The following is a 26,077-nucleotide window of genomic DNA, read 5'->3' on the forward strand; positions in this document are numbered from 1 at the left end:
TGAGCGCCCGCAGCCAATCACCCCACAAGTTTCTCTACTTGTATTCCCCACGTTCATTTGTAAGGCATGGACTTGAGGCTGTTCGAGTGGAATGATGGAGCCTATTAATCATATTTTTGTCCCTGCTGTTTGTATCCCCTATCCATCCACACATTTTTAATCATGACTATCTAATAGCTACCAATGGCTGTTTTCTTTAGATGTGACCTCTTGATATACTTGCAACATTGTCTCAAATTGTCACTGTGGGCTATATCACTACAAAATCAAATTTTAGTTCATTTTTCTTTTTACTATACTCATCACTAATAAAGTAAAGACTTTGTGGCTTTCCTAAACAGGGCAGCATATCTTAAATATTCCTTACTGTTTGTCACTGTGATCACAAGAAGATTTAACAGTTAGTAACCAGCAAACCAGTAGCAATTTAGGTGATGAATATATACAAGCAAAATAAAATACTGGTAGAGCATGAACCAGTCATCTCGGGTTTCCCTGAGAAGGCACAGATGGTGTTTAGCCATTGGGTTTTTAAAGAAAACGAAAAGCAAGAGCACTGACCAATCTAAACAAAATCCGGTTTGGAACAATTTCTTGGTCCTAGAAACCCTGCCTGTGTTGGGAATTAACCCTTTAATTGCAGGACTGTGGCAAGTAGTAGAAGTGACTAAAGTAATAAGGGGTAGAACTTAAGGGACTCAGGGAAGTTGCCATATAAAACTAGTTGAAAGTCATTTTTAAAGTTTAATAACTTATATGGTTGTATTGTTGCACAATGGCTGAATGTTAGTCCTGGTCTATAGATTTGCTTCCAACATTTTCAACAAATGGATTTTTCTAACACCTAGGGCTTCAGAAAATAAATGCTCATAGTTATAAAGCACATGCTAAGTCCTGAAGTCAACTCTAGCATGTCTCTTCATGCCGCCAGTATCAATAAAGCACAGAAAAATCTTGTATTTATTCAAGGAGGAGTGAATGTTGGGTGTGTGTGCACGTGTGTCTGTGTATGTGTGTGCTTGTAAGGGCAGGTAAAATCTGAGCTCCTAATAATTCCAAGCACTTACATGTATAATTCAAATGTCTTAGCTTTACCAGCCCTTGAACACAGCTACTGTCACATTCATCGTGAAGTCTTATTTCCTCTATTTATCCCCCACCTTTCCTCACAGGTATTCCAGCTCCATACCAAATCCTCCCCAGGATTCTGAGAGTTTCTAGAGAGTGTTTGGCACATGCTCCTGAAGCAGAATACCAGTTTGGAGAACACAACTCTCTTTGATGAGGAGAAAAATATGTGACCCGTTGTTACCCAGGTCACAACATGTCACTGCCTTTGCTCTGTCCCACAAAGTCCAGTCCTTCAACCTCTGCGTTAACCCCCACTTGATAACTCCTGCTCCTGAACTCAAAGTAATTCTGAAAGTACAGTGAATTTAATGGCCCACAAGAGGAAATGACTCAGGTTGGACCAGGAGAGTTCCATCTTGACTTACATAGGAAGTCCAGTTAGAATCCCTCTCAGGGTTGATATGGCCACTGAAGAAGAGAGGGTTTCCCTCTTTCTTTGAGATCATAATCTGTAAGGACCTCTAAGTCTGAGATTTCCAGAAGCCATTTTGACACCACATGGAGACAGCATGAGACTAAAGCCAAGAGGAGGCAAGCCCAGCATGATTTAGAGTTGGGTCTTCTAACAGGGTTGCCACCAGCCACATGTGGCTTTTTGTACTTCAGTTCATTAAAATTACTTCAAAACATTCATTTCCTCAATTGTTAATAGCCAACTTCAAGTGCTCAATACTTACATGGCTATTGTATGGAACAGTTCAGACACAGAACATTTCTTTCATCACAAAGTATTTTATCAGACAGCATGATCTCGAGGGAAAAGCAGTCCTAATGCCATTCTAAATCTCTGCATTTCAGCCTTGCCAAAAGCTGGAGCCACCTTAAATTCCATTTTGGTTTAAGCTACAATAATGGAAGTTTGTTTAAGTTATATTCGTGACCTTTGAAAAATTTAGACACAGAAACTAGCCCTCAGGCCTATTCCCCAAAAGCAGAGTCAGAAAACAGACAACCTCCTCACATTTTCCCAATTTCTTCCCATGACCTTTCCAGACAAGACTCAGCCTCACCCTCTCCTTCAGAAAACAACCCTCCCTCGCTCCCCCTGGGGAAGAGATAGGGGCCAGGGGTTTGTAGTGTTCCCACAAAGTCAGTCTCTGCTATCAAAGATAAACAAAGCTGGACATTAGTTAAAGCAGTGAAAACAGATTTGATTCAGTCACTACTGATAGTAACGGAAAGAGCTGAGCTCCATTCTGATTTGCGCAGAGGTTACTGGGCATTTCAAAGTGAGATTGAGGGTGTAGGGAGGGGGCGCAAACAGGGACTCAAAATTACGAAGGGCTGGTAAACAGGATTAGGCCACAGCTATTGCTAGCTAGGATTCTATCCTTCCACAGAGACTGGGAGACTCAGGGGCTAGCCTTCCTGATGATTGCACTTCAAAGGAATGGCTTTCATGTCCTTGAGAAAGACACTCTGGACTTGGAGGAGATACATATACATCTTAAAGGGTCAGAGGATGGATTCCCAATTGTAAAGCTTTTTTAGTAAATGCTCTAAGAAAGTGAGATCAAGTGTTGGCTAGGACAAACAGTATATTTTTCTGACAGCCCTGAGCTTTTCCAGACAGAAACTCCAAAGAGGGCTTGGTTGTCACAGGGACACCAGCTAGAAGCCACGTTCAAGTCTGGCCAAGACTCTTCAGGCAGAAGGTTGAATGGAAATGTTCATGCCCAGAATTCTTTTCGGTTTCCACTACCCAGATTTTTTCAGGACGCACAGCCAAACATAAAGTATGTAATTTAATCCACAAGGCAGCCCTCTGACGTAGATATCATTAGTCCCATTTTATAGTTAAGGGAACCAATGCTCCGGGGGCTTCGATCACTTGTTCAGGTCACATACTAATAAATTAAAAAGCATATTGGAACCCAGATTTCTCTGAGAAAAGATTGTGTTTTTCCTCACATCACCCATAACTTTGTTTCCCTATAGATCTCCCTAATTTTTCATGCATGTCTCTGTTTTCACAAAAGTGCTCTTGCCTTTAAATGACAAAGCCAAAAATATGTGAATAGGAAGGAAAAAACCTCATGAAATGTCAGAAATTTGTGATTAACAGGCAGCAGGTGTACAAACTGAAAGTGTGCGACTCACATCCACTGTCATCTCAGCAAATGGCTTGGTCTCAAAGTTGCTGAAGGGGGAAATTTGATTATCTTGGCTTCCCCAGAAGACTGATAAATCGAATTCAGACTGCTATTGTTCCAGACACAGCCTGAATCTTCCATAGGATTTTAATCAGCAGCAGCATTATGTAGCATATGGGAGCTATTTGGCTGAAAGGAGACTCCAACTGTCACTGGTACATCCTCCCAACATGAAAGGAAAAGAATAATATGGAATAATGGGATGTTCTTATTTACAGAGCAGCCTCCCTCTGAGAAACTCTGAGGTTTACTGTCCTATATCTTCACAACATCCTGTTCGGTGGGTCAGGGAAGTACTTGACTATCACCCTGGACGCTTACCGGCTGATCCCACCAACATTTTAATCTCTTTTATAGTTCTTTCTCTATTGCTATCCATAAATCCTATCTCTTCTCACTTTTCTATCCCTTCTTTCATTTGATGAATAACTTTCACCCATCTCTCCCATTTACACTACCCTATCCTTCATTCCTCTTTCTCACTACTAATACTTTTTTTTTCCTATTCTATTTAATAAAAAACCCTAGATGGGAAATCAGGGTTCATACAGCGATTAAGTCTATAGGTCAATTGTATCATCCTATTATACTACTCTGGTGGTCAAATGTAGAGGTCACTTCACTTATCCACTCCCACAGTCACCATAAACAATTATTTATAATTATTTCAGTATTCAAAGGTGAGTAACACATGGTCCTTTCCTTTAAGCATGGAAAACAAATATAAACAGCTGATGACAATGCAACGTGGTAAGTGTCATCACCTACTGAGCCCATTAAAGTATAAGAAAAATAAAGGTTAGCAGTGTGGTATCTTTGTGGCTGGTTCCTGGAACTTTCAGGTCTGTTTCCAGAGCCAAGGTCAGAAATCAAACATCAGGCTTCCTTTTATCCTTCTCTTCTCTCTCTTGACGTTTCATGGCGAGCCTCTACCACCACACACTCAGGTTGTGAAAGGACATTGTGAGGGATTGCTTAACAATCTTACGCACACCTGAGAATGGCATTGACCGAGCTTATCTGTGAAATGATGAGCCAGCTTTTTATTTTAAGTAACCTAGGAGTCAAATCTAAATCTCTTGGTGTATATATTTCCCAAATGCGGGAAATGTAAAGAATGAACCATTGGTGTTATTAAGAAGCAAAACAGGATTTTATGAAGCTTGACATCCCTGTATTTTGTCTGAAACATGAAATCCAAAGTGGTGAGCTAGTAAATGTCAGTTTTTTGCCCTCAGGTAAGGGATAGACTTTATCAGATGTCAGAGAGAAGGATGGCTGAAAAGAGAAGCGGCCATGAAGGACATACTCCTTCATTATGTCCTTCTAAACCACGTCAGAAGATATGATTTGCTCCCGTCCCTAGACCTAGTTAACTCGCCTCAAAAATTCAACTTGTAGATGTTATAAGAGGTGTTTTCTTTACCATGGTATTGTTATCAAAATACTCAAGCCATGAAAATGAATGCCTAAGGTAATGGGTGCTTGCAAAAGCAAATTTACATTGATTCTGGGAATTCAGTAAAAGACAATTCTTCCTTCAGTATCAATAACAAAAAACAACAAAAAAGTTAGCATCAAACACGAGGAAGAATCAGGCAGCAGAACAATTCTGGGTGTCGCAGATAAGGCCTGAAAATGAGACTCTAATTACTTGGGAATCTGAGAGGAGTGATAGTGTTGTTGAGGTTCTATACTGAGCATAAAAATTAGGTAGTAAATGAGCCCACGGTAAGATTGTAATATAATCCATTCAGCTTTCTTTAATTGAAGATATAATCTATTTTCCTTTCCTCTTTGTATAAACACAGTACTTGAGACAAAATGATGCAAAATAAATGTTTGTTGCATGCATGAAATAAATAGCCCTGGTTATCAAATGCTCCAAAACAAGACTAAAAACCTCTTACTTAAAAAATTACAAAAGTAGACTATTAAAGACAGTCCTCGACTTACGATGGTTCAACTTTTCTATGGTGCAAAAGTGATATGTAGACAATGGAAACCGTAAAAATTTGAATGTTGGTATTTTCCTGGGTTGACAATATGCTGTAGGATAGATATTCTCTCGTGATGCTGGGCAGCAGCAGGGAGCTTCACCTCCCAGTCGGGCACACAATCGTGAGGGTAAACAGCCGATATGCTACAGAATGCTGTGTAGCCAGTGTTTCTTGGATATAGTTTTGCATTTGCACATCCCATCATGTCTACAAAATGTCTATCTATATCTCCCACTTCTGGTGAGAAGAGAAAAGCAATTACTCTTGAGATGACTCTCAAGATAACTGCCCAACTACAGGCTGATATAACTGTTCTAAAGGCATTCAATGTAGGATAGGCTAACCTATATTCAGTAGGTTAAGTATATTAAGTGCATTTTTTATGGTATTTTCAACTTATGATGTGTTTATCTGTGCATAACCACATCGTAAGTCGAGGAGCATCTGTGTTTTCAAAAGCCATACACAAGGAACTAATGAAAAAACTATATACAAAAGTCCCAAATTCACATATCAACCTTTCAACAAATTTGTTCATCTTGATTTGTACTGACAACACTGCTATTGCAAAACTGATAGATATATATTAGCCTAACTGGCTAATTACTTCAATAAAATAATCACCCCCTCTTTCCCAAAGCCTCACTATCTTCACAAAACAGAATTTTCTTTTGTGTTAACATAATAGTCCAATGGCAGGAGTGGGATTTAGAGGCAAAGAACTCGGCACCGTGAAGTTATTCAAGGGCCTTAAACTTTTTGATCTATTCCATCTCCATTTCCTCAAAGCTCTCCACTGGCTCCCATGTATTCAGCCAGCAGATGACAGAAGGGAGAAAGCCTGTGGTCAGTGCTAGAGGAGGTTTTGTGGTTCAGGCATGGAGATGAGGACATCACCTCTGCCACATTCCACTGGCCAGAACTCAGTATTTGACTTTAAAGTAGAAGGGCTGCAAAGTTTCATTTTGGTAAATAAATAGTAGGTACTGTCAGTTTTTAAGCAAAGAAATGACCCAGAAGAATGTTGGAAATTATTTTAGCCATGCTGAATGAAAGAAATTGCCAAGTGGATAAATTAGAGACAGGAAGACCTGTTAAGAAGCTGGTGCAGTAATATGGGCAAAAAATGGTAAGACCCAAACCAAAATAGTAGAAAAATAATGACAAGAAATTGACACATAAGCAAGCTATATTGACAGATTTGTTGAGTGAGCAGCAAAGCACCAAATGAATAGTCTTAGATTTTATGTAAGTATATTTAAATTGGGGTGGTCTCTTAGTTAACTGATATCTGTTTTATTGGTTTGTTAATTTTTTCCCCACTGGGATTAGGATAATAAAAAAAAGATTTATGTGAAGAAAAGTGAATAGAGTGTGGTATCTACAGGAAGTCATGGAAATCTAATGAGACAGCAAAGAAAACAAACAAAGGGAGTGTTTTGGGATTCTGTATATCACACTGAGCATTTTGAAGTCAATGTGTGACAGGAAATTAAGTGTCAAAAGTGGAAAAATTACATCCAGAACATTTCCCCATATTTGTTATATTGCTATTTGCCACAACTGTCAAACATTCAGATGCAAATAAAATGTTTGAATAAACAATTCCATTTGTGGCAACTGGCTTATAGTATGCATTTTGAAGGATTTGGTAAGATGTTATTTTTAGTGAAGAGAAAAATTGAACCTGGGGAGGATAACTGGTAACCAATTAATCAGATTGAGCTAATGGAAATTAGTTTTAATCACATTGTTGTCGTGCATTTTCATAATTAACTAATGCTCAATAAGTTTAAACTATACAAGGTAAAGCATATTACTTAGACAAAGGAGGGTGCCACTAATCCCTGGAAAAACAAATATCTACTTTTTAAAGACTTCCTGCAGTTTTTGAGTGATATGGACACAGCAGCAGGGCTGAGCACAAAGCGATCCCATTAGTGGTAATAACAGCCAGAGTGATTAACTGCATATGAATGAGCATTTCAGTTTCCTCTCACGGACTAGCCACTCTTCTCATCACACTCCTCACACCGATTGCCAGAGAATTCCAAAATGTTCTTCCCATAGAGTACCAGTCAGGGTGAAAGAAAAGATCGTTTTTTCTTTGGGCCTGCTACACATTTACTTCTTTTTATGGGACGAAACAAATCTACATATATCCTTCAGTTGTTCAGTACAAAATTTGTAGAAATATTTTCAGGCATGTTGTCTCCAGGCAACAGGAACATCTTTAATAACATTTTCATTAATTTCTCAACAATTATGCAATAAGCTGTATGTACAAGTACTCTATCAAAATGAATGTCTTTTATTATACGTATATGCATGAAGTAGAATCTGAATTGTTTAAACACACACATTTAATATACTCCCAAACACAGAAACAGATTTGGAGCCCGAAATGGAGCAGGAGATTACCTAAACAGGAGTATATCATTGCTGCCAAATAACAGAGTACCGAGTATTTGAGCTACTATGAAACAATCACTTCACAACCCAATGAGGTAGGTACTAACATTATTCTCAGTTTACAGATGAGGAAACTGAGGCATAAGGTGGTAGAGTGACTTATTGTGGGTCACACACTTTGGAAGTGGCAGAGTAAATGTAGGGCTGGACTGATGCAGAGTCTGTTCTCTTAACCACGTAAATGTGTCTTGAGCAAGAACACGAAGAGTATTCCACCATCAGAAACTACAAGTGTGATTTACGGGTGGGGTGGCAGGGTATGGAAGAGGTGCACAAGGAATGAAGCAAAAGTGGCAAGCAGAGGTCAAGCCATGAAGACACTGAGACTAACAGAAAGTCTAAAACGATTGCTAATGATTCCAGTAAAAATGGTGAGAGTCATAAGGTTCTTGATTTGATGATACATGCGAAAATGTAAGAGATGAATCAGAGTTGGGGCCTTAGCCAACTGCATCTATTTTCGGTCTTTTAAAAAATAATTAGTGCTCAATAGCCCTCCTTTGACAGAGACTGGAAAATAAGAAAGATTTGTTTAGCTGTAATTAACATCGGTCATCCTTCCCGAATCGTTGCTTAGATGCCAAATAATTCTATCGACACTGTTTTCAGAAGTTTCTGCCAAGTACTACCCTCACATTACTGACTGTAGTTTCCTTGGTAAAATTCTCTGTCACATTATCAAGATCTATCAGGCTACAGACTGTTCCATATCAACACGTTTCTATTACAACGTGTTGCAATAGACCAATTAGTTCATATTTTATCTTGATAAACAAAAACATGTCTTAGAACCTTACATACATGGTCAAATTTCTTTGGCACAATTGCTCATAGTAGAGCTGTAACCATTCATGCACATTATAACTTTTAATGAAGTAACTAATTTTTAGTTCAGAAAACTAGAGGTAGGTAATTAAGAACTGTCATTTAGCATATCAAAAATGTTATAAATGCACATAATGCACATACTTTTTATACTTTTTAAAAGTGTATGGATGGATAAATGATAGATAGATAAATGAATACATAGACAGACGAGAGAGAGAGAGAGAGAGAGAGAGAGAGAGAGAGAGAGAGAGAGAGAGAGAGAGGACACAAAGTATCCCATTCTGGATTCCCCAGGAAGTAGATCCAAATATAAAGATGCGCACTAAGGACAATTAAGGAAGTGTTTTTTGAATAAAGACCTGTGAAAGGGAGGGGAGGGAAGCAGTATTAAGTAGGGGTAGAAGTAGAGCTGAGATGCAGGTCCAATGAAGGCCCCAGGTAACCAGACATCACAGGACTGAGATGGCCATTGAGAGCTGTACCAAGTTGACACAAGGGACCAAATTTGATTAGTGATAGGATATAAACTCCCTGTGGAAGGTGTGACCATGGGCAAGTCAGATTTCTTTGAGGCACTCCTCCTAATGGGCTAAGGGCCTTCTTTTAGCAGCATGTTCAGCTCCTAGATAAATAAACATTTTAGTCCTAAAGGAAGATCTGTATGGCATACCATAGTATTCACCACAAAATGGTATAGTAACTCTGTGACATGTAAAAATAAGAAACACAGGTAATTATAACACATATATATATTATACACATATATATTATATACAAAAAGTATACATATATTAAATATGTGTGTGTACACACACACACACACACACACACACAGTCTGACAATTAAGCTCGCAAACTTATCCTAGAAAAAGTGCTCCATACCTCATTGCTGAATATCACTATGGTCACCTTCGAAGTTCTCCCCTTGAGAAGCTATGCACCAAAGCCAGCACCTAGAACACCCTTCACAATAATTTTGGAATTCTTTTTCTGGAATGGCCATCAGAGCTATCGTCGTATTACACTTGATGTCCTGAATGTCATCAAAATGTCTTTCTTTCAATATTTCCTTTATCTTCAGGTAAAGAAAGAAGTCACTGAAGGCCAGATCAGGTGAGTAGGGAGGGTTCCGATACTGTTGTTTGTTTACTGGCTAAAAACTCCCTAACAGGCAGTGCCATGTGAGTTGTTGCATTGTCGTGATGCAAGAGCCATGAATCGTTGGTGACAAGTTCAGGTCGTCTTTTTCACGCAGCCTTTTCAGCACTTCCACATGGTAAAGTTGTTTAACTATTTGCCTAGTTGGTACAAATTCATAATGAATAATCCCTCTGATACCAAAAAAGGTTAGCAACATCGTAACTTAATTGCCAACCTCGTACATATATATAGAGAGAGGGTGCAAAAAATGTATACACATTTTAAGAAAGGAAAAACCTGTATTAAAATTGTCATACTCAATATATACCAATGACAAAAGATGAATACAAGTCATGTTTAACTTCTGCTATTATAAGAGGCACTCAAAGTGGTTACCGTCAGCATCCAGATGCTTCTGATTATGGCGAACTACTGCTTGAACAACATTGACCAAAATTTCCACTTGTACATTTTTTTTTGGCACCCCCGGTATATATATATACCGGTGACCATATACATGGTGACCAATGTTTCAGCATTTTACCTTGCTAATAAATTATCCAAGTTTCCAAAGATTATCAGTTAATAAGATGATTTAATATAAGTCCAACATTTTAAAATTAACCAAAAATCCTGAAAATTATATTTCAGCTGTCACATCCAGAAGATAATATATCTGATGTAAAAATTATCAGGCTTATTACTTAATAGAAACTTCTTTTAATTCTTAAATATTTTGTGGGAATGATGTTATTTATTCGATCAGTATACCAGTAGAAGTTTAGGATATTTAAATGAAATCAAGGCAAAGATATGTAGCTCTTTTTAAACCAAAATTGTCAAATCAGCCAGTATTGTCTAAGAATTCACTTTAACAATAGAAGTGGGGATTCTTGTGTTCTTTTAAAGTGCTTTTAAAATGGCATTTTCTGTGAAAACAAAAAAATTTTTTTAAGGGTGTCATATCTAATATACTAGAGGTTTAATTTACTTTTTAGGAATTCTTACGTCCCCTCATCTTAGCCTTATGTAAACATTAAATTCTATAAACCAATCAAAACATAGCTCTTTGAGAGGTTTCATATTCAATTTTTTTACTTCTCCAGAGGTAGGAGAATATTTCAAAACAAAATTAGAGGGGAAGTTTTTCCCGACATGTAGACACAGCCTGTACCTTTAATTCTATACCCTTAGCCATGGATTGAAATAAACACAGAGAACAAAACACACGAATCCAAAACTCAACAAGTTCTTCACCTTTTCCAGTGGAAGTTTGATATATTCTTGAATAAATAAGCAAACCAACAAACAAAATTCTCTGTCATCTCTCTACCTGAAAAAGATCATCAAATAGCCAGGCCATAAAATCACATTCACAAACAGTCCTGGCAAATAACTTCTGGGATATATGAAAACCAGAACCAGAAATAAAAACAAAAGCAAAGAATCTGAGGAGAAAAGAGAAACAAAGAATCAGTGAAAGGAAAGTTCTGCACCTTGTGATTTGCTTCAGGGGCCAAGAAAAGATGCTTATTTTCAGGCTACACAGTTTAATTGGCTCTGGAAAGTTCATTTATTTAGACATCTTGGTGGACTCTCTAAAGCTATCAAAGCACAATGTTCAAAATTTAAAAATATGTGACAGAATGAACTTCTGAAGAGATTTATTCAACTCATTGATGAAGAACCCAAAAGGACCGTGAAGCTGGTAGATTATTTCTATTTGTAAAAACTTTTAAATGATGCCTAAACTCAGACTCCTCCTATGAGGAAGCATTCCTGTTTTGCAAGGTTCAGCCTCAAAGCAGGCGTTCTTCCTCTGTGACCATCTTAATGCAAACTGCACTGCTTCAGAGATCCATCTCTATGTACTAACTCCACAGCATAAGCCTTTCTGCTCTCAACCCTGAGTATACCTCCACCCATACTGGCTTATTTAAGCTATCTCCTAGAATAGCTATCATTGTTTCTATTACTATTTTGTTAACAAATTTTGTTTTATTTAACTCCTTTTTCCTTAAAATACACATTCTTCCATTTTGTATACCTATATTATGTATATGTAAATTTCTAGGTATGTATAACATATGTTATAGTAGGAACATTCAGTTTCTCCTCTTTCCACAGTTTTTTTAAATATAAAAATAGAAATAAAATGGCTGAACTCAACCTCTGATGGACTAAGACAACAATTTATTCAAATTTTTCTCAAAAGTTCTTCTTGAAAGAACCAAGAATCCATGAGCCTCTTTTAGCTGGTGTCCACTTTAATGAAAATTCATTCATGCCTGAGGACTTGTCTTCCTGCCATCATTCCTTTTCTGACAAATCAGAGTAACACTTTGGCAACTCCAGGAAAGAACAAATATTGAAGCAAGGAGTATTTTCAGACTTTTACTGTTAGTTGTTTGGGGAATTATACTCCAGTAAATAATAAAGCACTCTACAACTTATTTTGAAAATTTTTTCTGATTTAAAGTTTCTGACACAGCATGATATGGCTGATTGTTCCAATGAATTTTTCCGCTTAAGTCAAGAAAAACTGCACAACAATAATTACCTAATTAAGATTTGCATAATTATGATTACTAAATTCCAAGAGAACTGTTGTAGTAACAGTATAGCAATTTGTCTAAGGCCAATTAAGTTGTGTTTCCTTTCTGCTACAATTTATTTTAATCCAAAAGATTCAATAAACAGGATATATCTAGTTGATGATTTAATTAACTACAGTATATTAAGAAGTTAGAAATTGTTATGATACTGAAAATCTCAATGTCCTTCAAGGCTAAAATGAATCTATTCCTTATAACCTAAAAAGTTTAGGATTTTCACAACAAAACTTAATGATTTGGGGTATTTGTTGAATAACTGAGAAAAGGAAAGAATAGGGAACATTTATTTTTAGAGAAATGGAAAGAATTAGTTTAATGTCTTTGAAAGTCATATTGAAAAAGCAGCAATGCAAAGTTGAAATTCCATTTCCTTTCTGAAATGGACAGAAGCATTCAAGGGCGTAGAAAATAGAATAAAAGAGATGTGACATAGATTTTGTTCAAGGCTTTTGATTCATGTGGTTTGAAAACATCTGTAAGACTATTCTTGAAGAGTAGGATAAGAGAAAAAGGATGTTAAAATTTTCATTGTGTTTCACAGTCCAAAATCAAAGGCAAACGATACAATTAATAAAGAAGGAAAACCCCAGAGAAATATAGAGCTAAGAGTTGTCCAATTATAAAGATAAAAATCTGAAAACGTTTTCTTGTTCTTCTGCTATGACCTTAGGTTAAAGAATGCATTGGTTTCATATCTGCCAAATATGTGATCACATAATCAATCACTCATGTTTTATAACAGCAATAATACATGATCCGAGAAGCTGTCAATATCCACACCTATCCACTTTCGGTTGAAACTTCAATTCTTCTTCCTAATATTTCTGATCACAATTAAGTATCTAACTTATCACCTGTCCATCTTCAAATCTTTCTTAATTTACCAGTCAATTCTCTTTTGAGAGATAAATCGGCATAACTATTTCCTTTTGACCTCAATGTAGTGATACATTCAGTTAAAAAACCACCATCAAAATTTCCTATTAAATTTAAGAGAATTGCATTCACTTTCTTTAGAACCACCAATGTTTAACATTTCTCGAAGATGATGGGTTCATACAGTTTTACAAAGCTGTCATCCATGACATTTTGAAGAGATTTGTCCTGAGCATTCAAACTATGGAAAAACTTTGCATAAAACATCTAAAATATCATTTAACTAAAATATCATAAAATGGTTCCTACTTTAATCTTTCTATATTTTTTTAACACCTAAGACTTCTCCAAGCATTGATTTTCTATTTAAAAAACAGAAAACTATCCCTCTAGATCAGTACTTCTGATTTTATTTTTCTCTTCCAACATCTGTTTACATGCTCAGTAATCATAGACCCAAGTATTCCAGATTTTAAGGTTGGGCGGTAGAGTTGAGGTTATACACATTTGCTAATATGGGCAAACATTAATTTCACTGCTGTCTCATAACTGTTAGAGACAAACATGTGAGAACTGATGCCTTTGACTATAACCATTGGAATCTGGAAAATGTTTACTGCCTCTCATGGAGAAAACCCTCTCCCCTTTCTTCTCCCCTTGATGTTTTGACTCAGAATATGTCACAAAAAACGTAATACCCACTGAAATGGGCAATTGTCATCTTCACTGATTTCCTAGGTGGAAACCTTTTACTGATGAGTAAACGGGTATTTTAAACAGAAGTTACTTGTCCAAGATTGGTAATACAGACTTTGATTAAAATTAAAATGTCTTTTCCTCTATACCCCAAAGATAGTCTTTAATATTTCTTTTGTTCTGAAGACCCTTGGGTATCCTGAATTTCTTCCTCTAACTCCTTCTTACATTTAGTAATAGTTATTCCGTGTTATCCTTGACTTTCTCAAACCTGTACAACTATGGCTTATGTATAAAATTTGAAGACTGCATAATCTTCATCTATTGTGGATTGTGTTATTAAGAACACTTATTTAACATATATGAAGCATTTTTAAATGACCAGATAATAAGATTTAATTTTAAATTATGTGGTCCAAAGCCAATAAATCACGCTACATTTTGCCTTTTTTTGTTTACTTTTAAAGGTTTTCTTCCTAAGGAAAGTAGTTCTGAGTGTTTACTGTGTAGCTGGTTTCTGTAAGGCAACCTCTTGTTTGTCAGGACCTCTGCATTTCTTTCTTGCCTCAAGGAAACAATCTTCCTCTGTGACAATGTAGGGAAAAAAATGTGTGATTAGAGAAACAAGTGAATTAATCACCTGCAAAACCGTTACAGAAATAATCACTGTTTCAGGAATAATAACTGTTTTTGAACACTTTTTATATTGGAGCGTATTTCTTGCAGTTTCTTATTTTGAGTTAGGAATTTGGTATCTCTCAATCAAAACTCCAAATCAAAGGAAACGGGGCACCAAAGAATACAGAGGTTAGGAGCTTAGCAATTTTAATATACAGCCTATTTTCAGACAATTTACAACTCTTATATTTAGCTCGATAAAACTTAAAAGTCCAATTTAAGATGTGTAAGGCTTATAGAAAGGATATTGTTGAAATGAAGATGCAAAATCTAAACCTTTCTAATTATTGTCATCAGAGAAATCAATCGTGTTTTTGTTTTAATGGCCCTCATCCTATGGGACTTGACCAAGATTAAGTTGAGGAATTGTTTCGTCCCAAATTTACAGGTAGTCACACAACCTGCAATTCAAAATGTTCATCAATTTTGAAAACAAAGTGGGATTGTTTGCTTACTTAACCAATTGTATCACAATAAAGCTTCTCCCTCAACAAAGACAGTAAGCAGTTAAAACTATAAATGTTAAAAAAATACCAAAAATATCATCCCATCAATACAATGTTTGATATCTTAATAGGTAAAGTGTTAATTCAAGCATATTATTGATGGATATTAAAGATTATCTTGGTTCTTTCTCTTACTTCCTCACTTGTTAAGAAAACATGAGATCTTCCACCTGAAAGATGCTTCTGTTTTTCAAAGGAAATTAAATTTACAATCAATTCTTCACACCCATCACACCCAAATGTTATAATCTCTTATTTCTTCTTTCATCAGATAATAAACTAGATAAACTCTATGCCTGCCCTCACAGTATTTACAGTCCAGTGCAGGTGGGGTATTATAAAAGGGCATAGGAGTAATTTAAAACAAAGTACACAGAGTGGTATAGGGGACTTTAAGAAGATACCTTTAACCTGAACTCAGGGCCAGAAAAGGCTTCCTGGAGGAATTGGAAATCTGAAAAAAGACTAGCAGTTAGCCACATGACAGGTGAGAAAAATATCCTCTAGATAAAAGAAGTAACATAAACATCATACAGGAAGGTCAGGAGAAAAGTTAGATGATAGAGATAAAGATAGATAGATACAGAGATAAATACAGACACAGACACAGACACAGACACAGACACAGACACAGACACAGACACAGACACAGATACAGATACAGAGAAATGTGACAGGGTTAGATTTGTGGTGTACAAATGAGATTACAGCTGCTTGTGTGACTATTAGCCTGGCTATAATGCAAAGAATGAATTTGAAGAAAACAATCCTGGATATAAGACCATCTGGAAATCTGTTGACAAAATCTAAGGAAAAGACAAAATGGTCTAGATTACAGAGATGTTGCGCATATGGAGAGAGATTTATAGAGGAATTATTTAATGTGATTTTTGGATTCATTGATTTGAGAAAGTGAGGAAGATGGAGGGATCAAGAATAACTCCTCTTTGACTTAGGCTAAGGGTACATGGAGTTGGCATTAAATGAAGGTGAAAATGGTGCACCTTTGATGCTGCAAAAATGGTTTTAGTTTGGTATATGCTATATTTGAGATGTCATTGCATCATTTGTGTGAACATTCCATATCAAAGTCAGAAATATAATAGTTTCAGAATTCACATAGAGAATAGTCTCAATTGCCCAGGAAGAGAAAAGAGCTAAGGAGAGAACCTGAGAAGCCCTAATGATTAAGGGAAGATTAGGGAATAAAAACTTGAAAAAAGAAATAGAGAAGAAATGGTCAGATACTTAAGAAATATAAAACAAAGTAGTGTAGTATCATGGAATCCAAAGAAACCTGATGCCATATTTGGTAGACAAAATAATGCCCCTCTCAAAAAATGTCTAGTACTAATCCTCAGAAACTTTGAATATGATTCCTTACATGGCAGAAGGAACTTTGCAAGTATGATTAAGGATCTTGAGAAGAGATTTTACTGACTGAGTAAACCAAACACAATCAAAGGGTCCTTATGAGAGGGAGACAGAAGGGTCAGAGTCAGAGAAGGAGGTGTAAGGATGAAAACAGATGATAAAGAGAGATGAGCCAAGGATACCAATGACCTCTAGAATCTGGGAAACATCAGAGAATGGATTCTCCCTTAGAGAAAAACAATGCAGCCCTGCCAATTCATTTCAGACTTCTGACCTCCAGGACTGTAAGATAGTAAGTTTATATTGTTTTAAGCCACTATTTGTGTGGTAATTTGCAGCAATGGGAATCTCATGCACTAAATAAGAGCTGAATTTATCAATATAGAATTCAAAAATGACTTTTGAAAGAGAAGCATTCTTTAGAGGGAAAGTTATGAGATTGAAGTGTTTTAAGTGATTTAAAAGAATAAATAACTTGTTTGGATCATTTATTATGTCTCTGCTCTTAGTGTTTCAGATTGCTGTCTTCTTCAGCACCAAGTCCAGGTTATATGAGGCAAAAGAAAACCCAAAGAATTCATCACTGCATTGTTTCTAAGGTCTCAAGATTCCTAGATGGACTGCCTTCCTCTTTCCACTTTTCAGAGTCTTCTTCTTTTTTTTTTTTATATATACAGAGGGTGCCAAAAAAAAGTATACATATTTTAAGAAAAGAAAAACACTATTAATTGTAATACTCAATATATACTGATAACAAAAGATGAATACAAGTCACGTTTGACTTCTGCAATTACAAGAAGTGCTCAAAGTGGTTACCATCAGCATCCAGACACTTCCGGTTATGGCGAACTACTGCTTGAGCAACGTTGACCAAAGTGTCCACTTGTATACATTTTTGTGGCACCTCAGGTATAATATCCAGGGCTTTTAGCTATACATAGCAGAAGGAATTGGGGAGGGGGGGTTTAATTTTTTTAATTTTAATTTTCAAATTCTTATGACTTTCTCTAAATTTTTCCATTGGACATGAATTACTTGTTTTAAATAAATGTGTTTTTTTTACAAATATAATGTCTAAACTGTCACTTTACGTGTCACATAGTAACCAATATACAAAGTAAAATTTTCATACAATTTAAAAATTTGAAACAAAATAAAAATTTATAATAAATGTCCCCAATCTGGTATAGTATTAACTCATTAATAAGACAACCTTTCAATGGCATTTTCTAAACTATATCCAATACAAGGTGATTTTCAAAATACTTAAAACTGGTATTGTGGAGGTAGAAACTACATCAGTCAGATAGGACTGGCTGGTATAACAGAGTGGCACATATCAGCCTTAATTCTGCAGGAAAATTGATAAAAACCCTAAGAAAAAGTGTTCCTGGACAACTACCTTTGGGAAATAATGCTTATTAGCTTCTCTTCTCGAGAATTCTTGTGAGAAAAAAAAAATCCTTAACTTCACTAAATCCAGATTTTTATTTTCTCATGAAATTATTTTCTCATGAAAACATTTTATTTTGGCCACACTTATTCACAGCCCATAGACTACACTTTGCAAAGCCTCTCTCAAGTGCTTTTATGCTAAACCATTATTCTGTCAGGCCATTTCTTATTCATATCCTTTTTGATCAGTTGATAGTTTTTTTCCACTCAAATCGAATTGATTGTTTAATGACTTATTCTATATCTTAGCGTGTTTAACAAAAGAGACACGTCTAAAACTAAATCATATGCAATATTAACACTTCCTTGGACTTATGGATACATTCATTTGCTAGATGCCTATCAGCAATAAATAAAAGCAATATATTAGAAAAAGGTGAAAAGGGTGAAAGGAGTAAGTTTAGAGATAAAATCACACATGCATTTCCTGTAGTGTCATCTCTTATCAACTGGTAGGAGGCTTACTTTGTGGAGAATTCAGTAGCTGGGTCTTGGCTCAGATTAAAACTGCAGTGTTAAATACTGTGTTTCCCCAAAAACAAAACCTAACCAGAAAATGAACCCTAGCATGATTTTTCAGGATGACATCCCCTGAACACAAGCCCTAATAATGCATCTTTTGGAGCAAAAGTTAATATAAGACCCAGTCTTATTTTCAGGAAAAGACAGTAGGGATGCCCGACGACATACTCACAGATAAACAAATGAAGGCCTCCATGCCAAATTCTGTGTGTCTTTTTATGGAATAAGCTGAATAAGTATATTGCATGTTGATCTAATTCCTCCTTCGTATTTGAAAAGGCGTTTTGCTTTTAGATAGAAAACACAGTTTAGACATTTTCTCAATCCCTTGGCTACTGGAGGTGAGATGAGAACCTATACATAAAATAAAAAGGAGCATAGACAGTAAAATCTATGCTGCTTTCACTAGTATATTGTGATATTTAGGTAATCCTTGAAAGATGTATAATGAGATACCTCTAGGGGTAATTACATTGCAAAAGAGCATTTGCAAATTTTAAAAACTAATATGCAATTTAAACTTATTACTGAACACAGCAAGTACAGTCAATTGATTCTCATCATTTTCCAAATAATTTTATTATATATCATACAAATAAGCATTAAAACATTGTTTTAAAATGTTATATTTATATATAGCCTAGCATATACATATTTAGCTCAATTAGAAGTAAATCCAAATACTTCCAAAAGATTAAGAAAATATTTCTGTGAACAGAAAGTGGAAGAGAAACAAGCGGAGAGCAGGCCTACAGCTGCAGGCCTTCTAGCTTTGAATCCAGAAGCAGCCAGGGAACAGAAGTGGCCAAGATGAGAGCAGAAACCTTAGCTAGGTTTATTGCTTAGAACTGAGCCAGGACTGGCCCTTCTTGGTGCCTGAAAAACTGCTACAGAAAACCGACTGTGGGCATAGTTTCCATAAAGTTACGAACTTGAGGAGATAGGACATAGTTTCAAAATCTAACCCTAAGCCTAGCCATTCACTGGACAAGCTGCATGGTCTGTGAAACCCTCCAAAGGCTCTCAGAGCGAAAACCTCGGAAAAGAGAAGACAAAAAAAATGGATATTACAAAACATGAGCAGGTAGATATGAAAATAAATCAATCAACACTTTTGAAATTGAGAATATAATCACTGAAAGTAAAACTTAGTAAGTCTGATATAATAGTCTTACGTTAATGAATTACTAATTTTGTAGAGAGTGATAGAGTATTCACTATGAACATGGGGCAGAGGGTAAAAAATATTTTAAAAAGAAGAAGGAAGGTAGAAAGAAAGGGAGGGAAGAAGAGAGGGAGAGAGAGAGAGGAAGGAAAGTAGTTTACAGACATAGAAAATAATTGAGTATCCAAGGCAGGTTGAACAGGGATGCATCCGCAGCTCAAAAAGATAAAAGGAAGAGACGCAATATAAAAAGATAGAATGACTGGTTTTTGTCAAAATGAAGGAAGAAAAGAACTTCAAAAGCACATCCAATTACCAACTGGAATTTTTTAAGTATACATTAGAAAAGGCGTTAAAAAAAATACACATTTCAGAAGTTACCAGAAAGAAAAGACAGTTACTTACCAAAGTATGATCATTTCATTGGCAGCAGAATTCTTGTTAGCAAAAAATAAAGGCTAGAAAATATTGACATAACACCTTCAAAGAGCTGAAGTAATGCTACACTAGTTCAACCACCATCCAAGAGTGTGAGGGTTCCAAAGCTGGCAGTGTGACAGACTGAATTCTCTGAGTGATTCTCCCACAATAAATCAACTAGGTAATAGATAACATGGTTCTCAGTGCTTTCAGTACTCCCAGGAAGCAGGGGAAATCGGTCATCCCTCCCTCAGAAGGAACAAACTACGAGTTAAATGTGAGAGCTGTGAGAGGTAAGCAAGAGGAAAAATGTGATTGCTCCAAGGGCATGTACTTGTAATGCTATTGCAATTATACATTAACCTTTGGGCCAGAAACCAAGTGAAGAAGCTGAAGCTGAGTCTTCTATTTTAAGCCAAGACACCTTAAGAGTTTATCAGGACTCTCAACAGAAACAAAAGCTGAAGGGAAACATTCTCAATTTATATGTAGATTTGAATACGCAAGTATATCCAAAACACAAAGAAAAAGAATAAAGAAGGCAGACATATTCTCAGTAAATGAATTAAGACAATTGTTATAAGTTAAAAAAAACTGAACTGCTCAATGAAATGGACTAGAGGTCCCAGAAACAGGTCCATACATAAATGGAAACAATGAACAAGAGAGCTGGCATTTCAGATCACTGGGGATATGAGGTTCTGTTCAATTTACGGTGATGACACAAATCAATTCACATGAATTCAGGACTTAAAAGTGAAAAGTAAAACTTCAAGATTTTTGTAAAAAAATATAAAAGAATATTTTTATATACTATAATTCAAACATGATTTTTAAGGCATTATGATGTTAACTATCAAAAATTTAAATTCCACATTACTCCCTAATGAGTCACACCAATGTGTACACTAAAACTTGATTTAATCAATACAGTTGCTTTTTACATTACAAGGCAGATGGCTCACAGACAATGAGATGATTTCAAAACAGTTTCAATAATAAATAATCTTTCAAAGCAAATAAACTCAACTAATAAAGGTAACCTATGAATATTCAATAATTACTCTCTAGAGAGAAATAAATTAACTTATTTAACTGTGCATAGTAATTACAGAAAAAAGACTAAGGTAAACTACAACTGGTATTTCTCTTTTTGTTGTTGTTGTTGCCCCAGCATCAAATTTGTATTTCCTTTTCAGATCAATTTTTTGCACCCTACAAAGAATTCTAACTCTCTGAAAAAATACACCTCAACCCCCAAATCACTGTACCAAACAAACCAACAATTTAAGCAAGGATATAATAGGAGAAAAGTGATACCTACCTTATTCGATTGTTTTCAAAACATTTTTCTAAATTACCAATATTATTACTACAGAGTTTTGATCATCCCATCTTATACAAGTCCTGGAAATTGTCCGTGTGCATTTAACCATCAGGCTGGATAAAAGCAACTGAATTCCTTTAGTTCACTAAAACTTTTCTGAGTTGTTCAAACCTCACTGCCCTCAATCATAAATGCTGAATAACTTGACATCTAGTCCATAGAAATAAACCTAAATAGTATAGGTGCACATAAACTGCTGGCTTGTGCTTACTGCTATAGTGACTATTACCTATAAGTAATCAGAAGGAATATGTTGAAAAGAGATTATCTCTTGCTGCAAACCCATGAGTCACTGGCGTTAGGGATCCAATCAGTTTTGTAAGCATAGACATCTGTGAAATATATACACGTGTAGTTATGTTCTGTCTTGTTTGTTTTCTACTTTTTAAGGGTCTTCCAAAAGCAGCATATGGTCACATAAACGCTCAAAAAAATGGTCTAATGAATATTAGTTTTCAACCTATTCATTTTTAAAAAGCAGCCCTTACCAACAAATGTACTTAATTTGAAAATGAGTCTTTACAAATAATATTCTCGACTCTTATGCATTTTGGTAGCATACCCCAGTCATATTTCTTTGAAATTTTGCCATCTTATTTCTTATTCCAAAACCTATCTAAAAAAACTAGACAGTATTGGTTTTTCTTCCAGCAATGTTGATAAGAACTTTAAAAGTAGTGAAGAGCAGATTAAGAACTACACAACTCATATTTCCAAATGCCTGTTGTAATGTTAATGTCATGTGCAATTTGCCTAATCATGTCAAACACCAAATGGGATGGTGAATTGGTGGTCATTGCAATAACCATCAGCACTCATCAGCTTTGTCATGTTTTATACATTATGCAAAAAAGTCAATTCTGCATAATTCTTCCCAAATAGATGGCAAACTCCTCAAAGGCAGGACCATTTTCTTCCACTGTCCATCCCATACAGTGCCTTGTGCCTAGGTGGCTCTGCACTGCTAATTGGGGAAAAGAAAAAAAAAACCTAAAATAAAAATTAAGGTTGCATTGTGACTTCAAACAGTGGATAGAATTGACATTTGTGTAGCACTCTCTTTACACCCGCCCTCTTCAATTACGCTGTATTTAAATACACTATTCAAGTTTATGCATTTAAAGAAGTCCCCTCAAATGCAAATAGCTATTCTCTCAGGCTCCATAAATTATTCCGGGGCTTTGTTTAAAACATCCAAAACTAATATACTGGAAACAATTTTTAGTTTCCGTTTCTAAGATGAGTGCACAAAATAAAATTTTGATCAAATCACTTGAATTATTGGCCCTTTACAAAACAGTCACAGAGACATGGTTTCATGTTGAACAAGTACTTTCAACTAAGGCTGCTTGGGCTTGGAGTCCTTTTTTGAGTCAAGCTGCTTAGTATTTTAGGTTTTATTCTTTGTGGTAAATAAGAATGTCCTCCTCCCTCAAAAAGATAAATTGAATTTTGTTTCCTCTGTTTCATATCTTGCAGCAGTGCCTGCAGAGTAAAAGCTGTTATTGCATCTTTTTACTGAGTGATAAGTCACTTGGGCTTTCACCAGTGGATTTGTGCTTCAACAAATATCTCCAAATATAACCTAGCACTACTATTAGCTGACCTAAAAGGTACCCCTTCTTTATAATTTCTGAAAGCTTCAAAAGAAACAGATACAAAAACTAGAGCCTGTAGTGCCCAACCAGATAGATTTTGCCTGCCAGGCCTAATCAAACATTATGAATTCTATAGACTTTTCTGTATCAATAGCTTTTTAAAAAAACCTCCATAAATAAGAAGACAGTAGAGAGTATGCTGCTTCTGTGATTGCTTGGCATAAAATTCATTAGATTCTGGGCTGCATTCTTTCAGCACCATTTACAGCTACAAGCAAAACCAACAGCACCTCCAACAGCAAAGAAATAAACAGTGAACTCTGCAATTCATCTCTTGTTTATTTTGATAAGAGACCTATATTCATTTCAATAAAATTTTGACAAGCAGCAGCAGCATGAGTTCATTTCCTTGAATTTTTTAAACCCAAACAGCCTAAGACCTCACTCTTTCACAGGAAGATATTTCTATGATCATTTTATTAAATTTTAGCTAAGACAAAATGTTTTCTATTTTTCATACATGTCGAGGGACAGCCTACACAAAAACAGCTACCCTGAGGATTCATTTTTATGAATAATCTTTTACTGTTGCTTCCAATGAACTAACGATAGTGTTCATATTTTGAAGTCATTTTAAATATTGTCTTTTAATTAACAGTTATTGTGTTGATGTAAAATTTACTAAACCATGTCTTACTGGAAATTCAAATAGTGCTTTCATTCAAATGACTATGTAAGAAATATGGATAGTTCACATTTTAAGTTTCATTAGAAGCTAATATTTCAGCAGCATTGCCTGTTTCAATTCTCTAAAAATCATTAAGAATATTTTCTTTTAATGACATCATATTGGTATTAAATCTGGAAGAGAATTTAAAAGAGAAAAAAAGAAAACAAGAATTAGAAAAACAAGAGAAGATACTTCAATCAGAAATACAAAACTTCTCAACCTGAACTCGGAGTCATCCAATTTGATATGTTGCCCTCAAGAAGAAAAACAGTAAACAACAAAACACTATATTCAATAAGTGAAAACTCAGTGATATAAAGTTAGAAATTTCTATACTACTGAGGAGTTTCGGTGTCCTCAATACATCAATCACTGCAAGAAAATGTTTCAAGTTAGTTCAGAAGAAAAGAGTGAATGCATTTCATTTTACTATTAAATATATCCCACAGCCTAAGAAGTTCTGAAGCTACAATTTGAAGCAATAATTTCTATTACATTTTTTTTAAGTTTATGAAAGGAGTCATAGTAGGGTTATTTTAAATATAGCAAACTCCACAGTGATTAAGTATGTGATTAAAGATTAGTTTCTATTTTATCATGGATCAAATAAAAACCTGATAACCTGATAAATTTATCTGAAGTAGAGTTCCAGCAATTTAGAAAATATGGAATTATGGTTCAATTTTCAATTTCATTTACAAACACTTTTCCTCCTGAGATTTATCTCTGTGAAATGTGTCAGAGTACAGAATACAATTAAATGTTTAATTGCACTTTGTACTTAGTAGTATAGGCAAATGTAAATGAACTTACTTTGTCACCTAACAAAAATATTCATGCAGTACCTACTGTGTACTAGGTATTAAATGGGAAAAATGGAGGTAAATAAGGCATGGGATTATTGTGGTGGTGCTCACAGTTTAGTGGAAGAAACAGACAAGTGACCAATAGCTAATACAATCTAAAAAATGTTCTTTGTATCATGTCATGGAAGTACAGAATGAAAAAAGAGTCAGGGAAAGCTTCAAAGAGAGGATATTTTTAGCGGGATCTTAATGGATGAACAGAAGTTCACCAAGTAGAAATGAAAGTAAATATCTCCTTCTCAGTGAGAAGAGCCAACTGTAAAAGTAGTGATTTTCAATTGCATGACAGATGTAGAGAATAGTGAATACTTACTGTATCAGGTCATAGACGATTTGGAAGTGCTGAGGAAACAAATTAGAAGAGGTAGGGCCATATTATGAATGGCCTTTTAAGCTAGAATGAAGGGCTTATTCTTTATTCTATACAGACATGGATCCAGAAAAGATTGAAAACAGACAAGGGCAGTACATGAAATACAACTTTTTATTTTATAAAAATGTAAATATTTTTGAAGATTGACTGAAAGAGAGAGAGTTTGGAGGTGGAGAACTATTATGTTTGAATAATAGTTCAGATGGGAGATAGTAATGATGTTTAGCAGTGGAAAAGGAGATAAAAGTGATGTCAGAGACATTTAAGAAGTAAAACCAGGTATGATTTGGTGCTTGGTACCATTTAGATATGGTCGATTGGTACCATTTACAGGTGGTAGATTATTGAGAGGAAAGAGTTAAGCATCACTTAACTACATTTGGATGTGGTACCATTTTGAAGGCACTGCATACCATTTAGATGAGGTAGATTATTGACAGGGAGGAGTTAACGATGACTTCATTGTGTCCACTTGAACTACTGAGTAGATGATATTGCCATTAACCAAGACAGGAAATCTAGGAAAAGCAGCACCGTTGAAAAAAAGATAAAAGAAGATGATGTTTGTTTTTATTTACACTAAATACAATAGAATATCATCTCAAATGATAATTTTAGGTAAACTTTTTATTTTAATATTGTATGTCCCCAAAAATAAGACCTAACTGGAAAATAAGCCCTAGCATGATTTTTCAGGATGCTCATGATATAAGCCCTACCCCCAAAATAAGCCCCAGTTAAGAGCATCAACCAGACAGACATGTTTAGTACATCTGTTGCAACACACGCTGAACATATTGAATTATAAAATTATAATATTAATATGTAATTAAATATAAATAAATAATATTACTGACATTAATACTTAAAATAAATGATAATATAAATTATGATTAAGTATTTGTAAATACCCAAATGGGCACCTTTGGATGAGAGGTAAATGCCTACATAAACAGATGAACTCGAGACTTATTGCCAAATGACCAATCAGAGTACAGACAAAACACACGAATAACGTGCACACTTGATAATGAACAGACGTGGTTGTGTCTAATATGAATCTTCATATTATAAAGATTCTAATATGACAAT

The sequence above is a fragment of the Rhinolophus hipposideros genome (genome assembly GCF_964194185.1).
Source record: "Rhinolophus hipposideros genome assembly, chromosome: 2".
NCBI lineage: Eukaryota > Metazoa > Chordata > Mammalia > Chiroptera > Rhinolophidae > Rhinolophus > Rhinolophus hipposideros.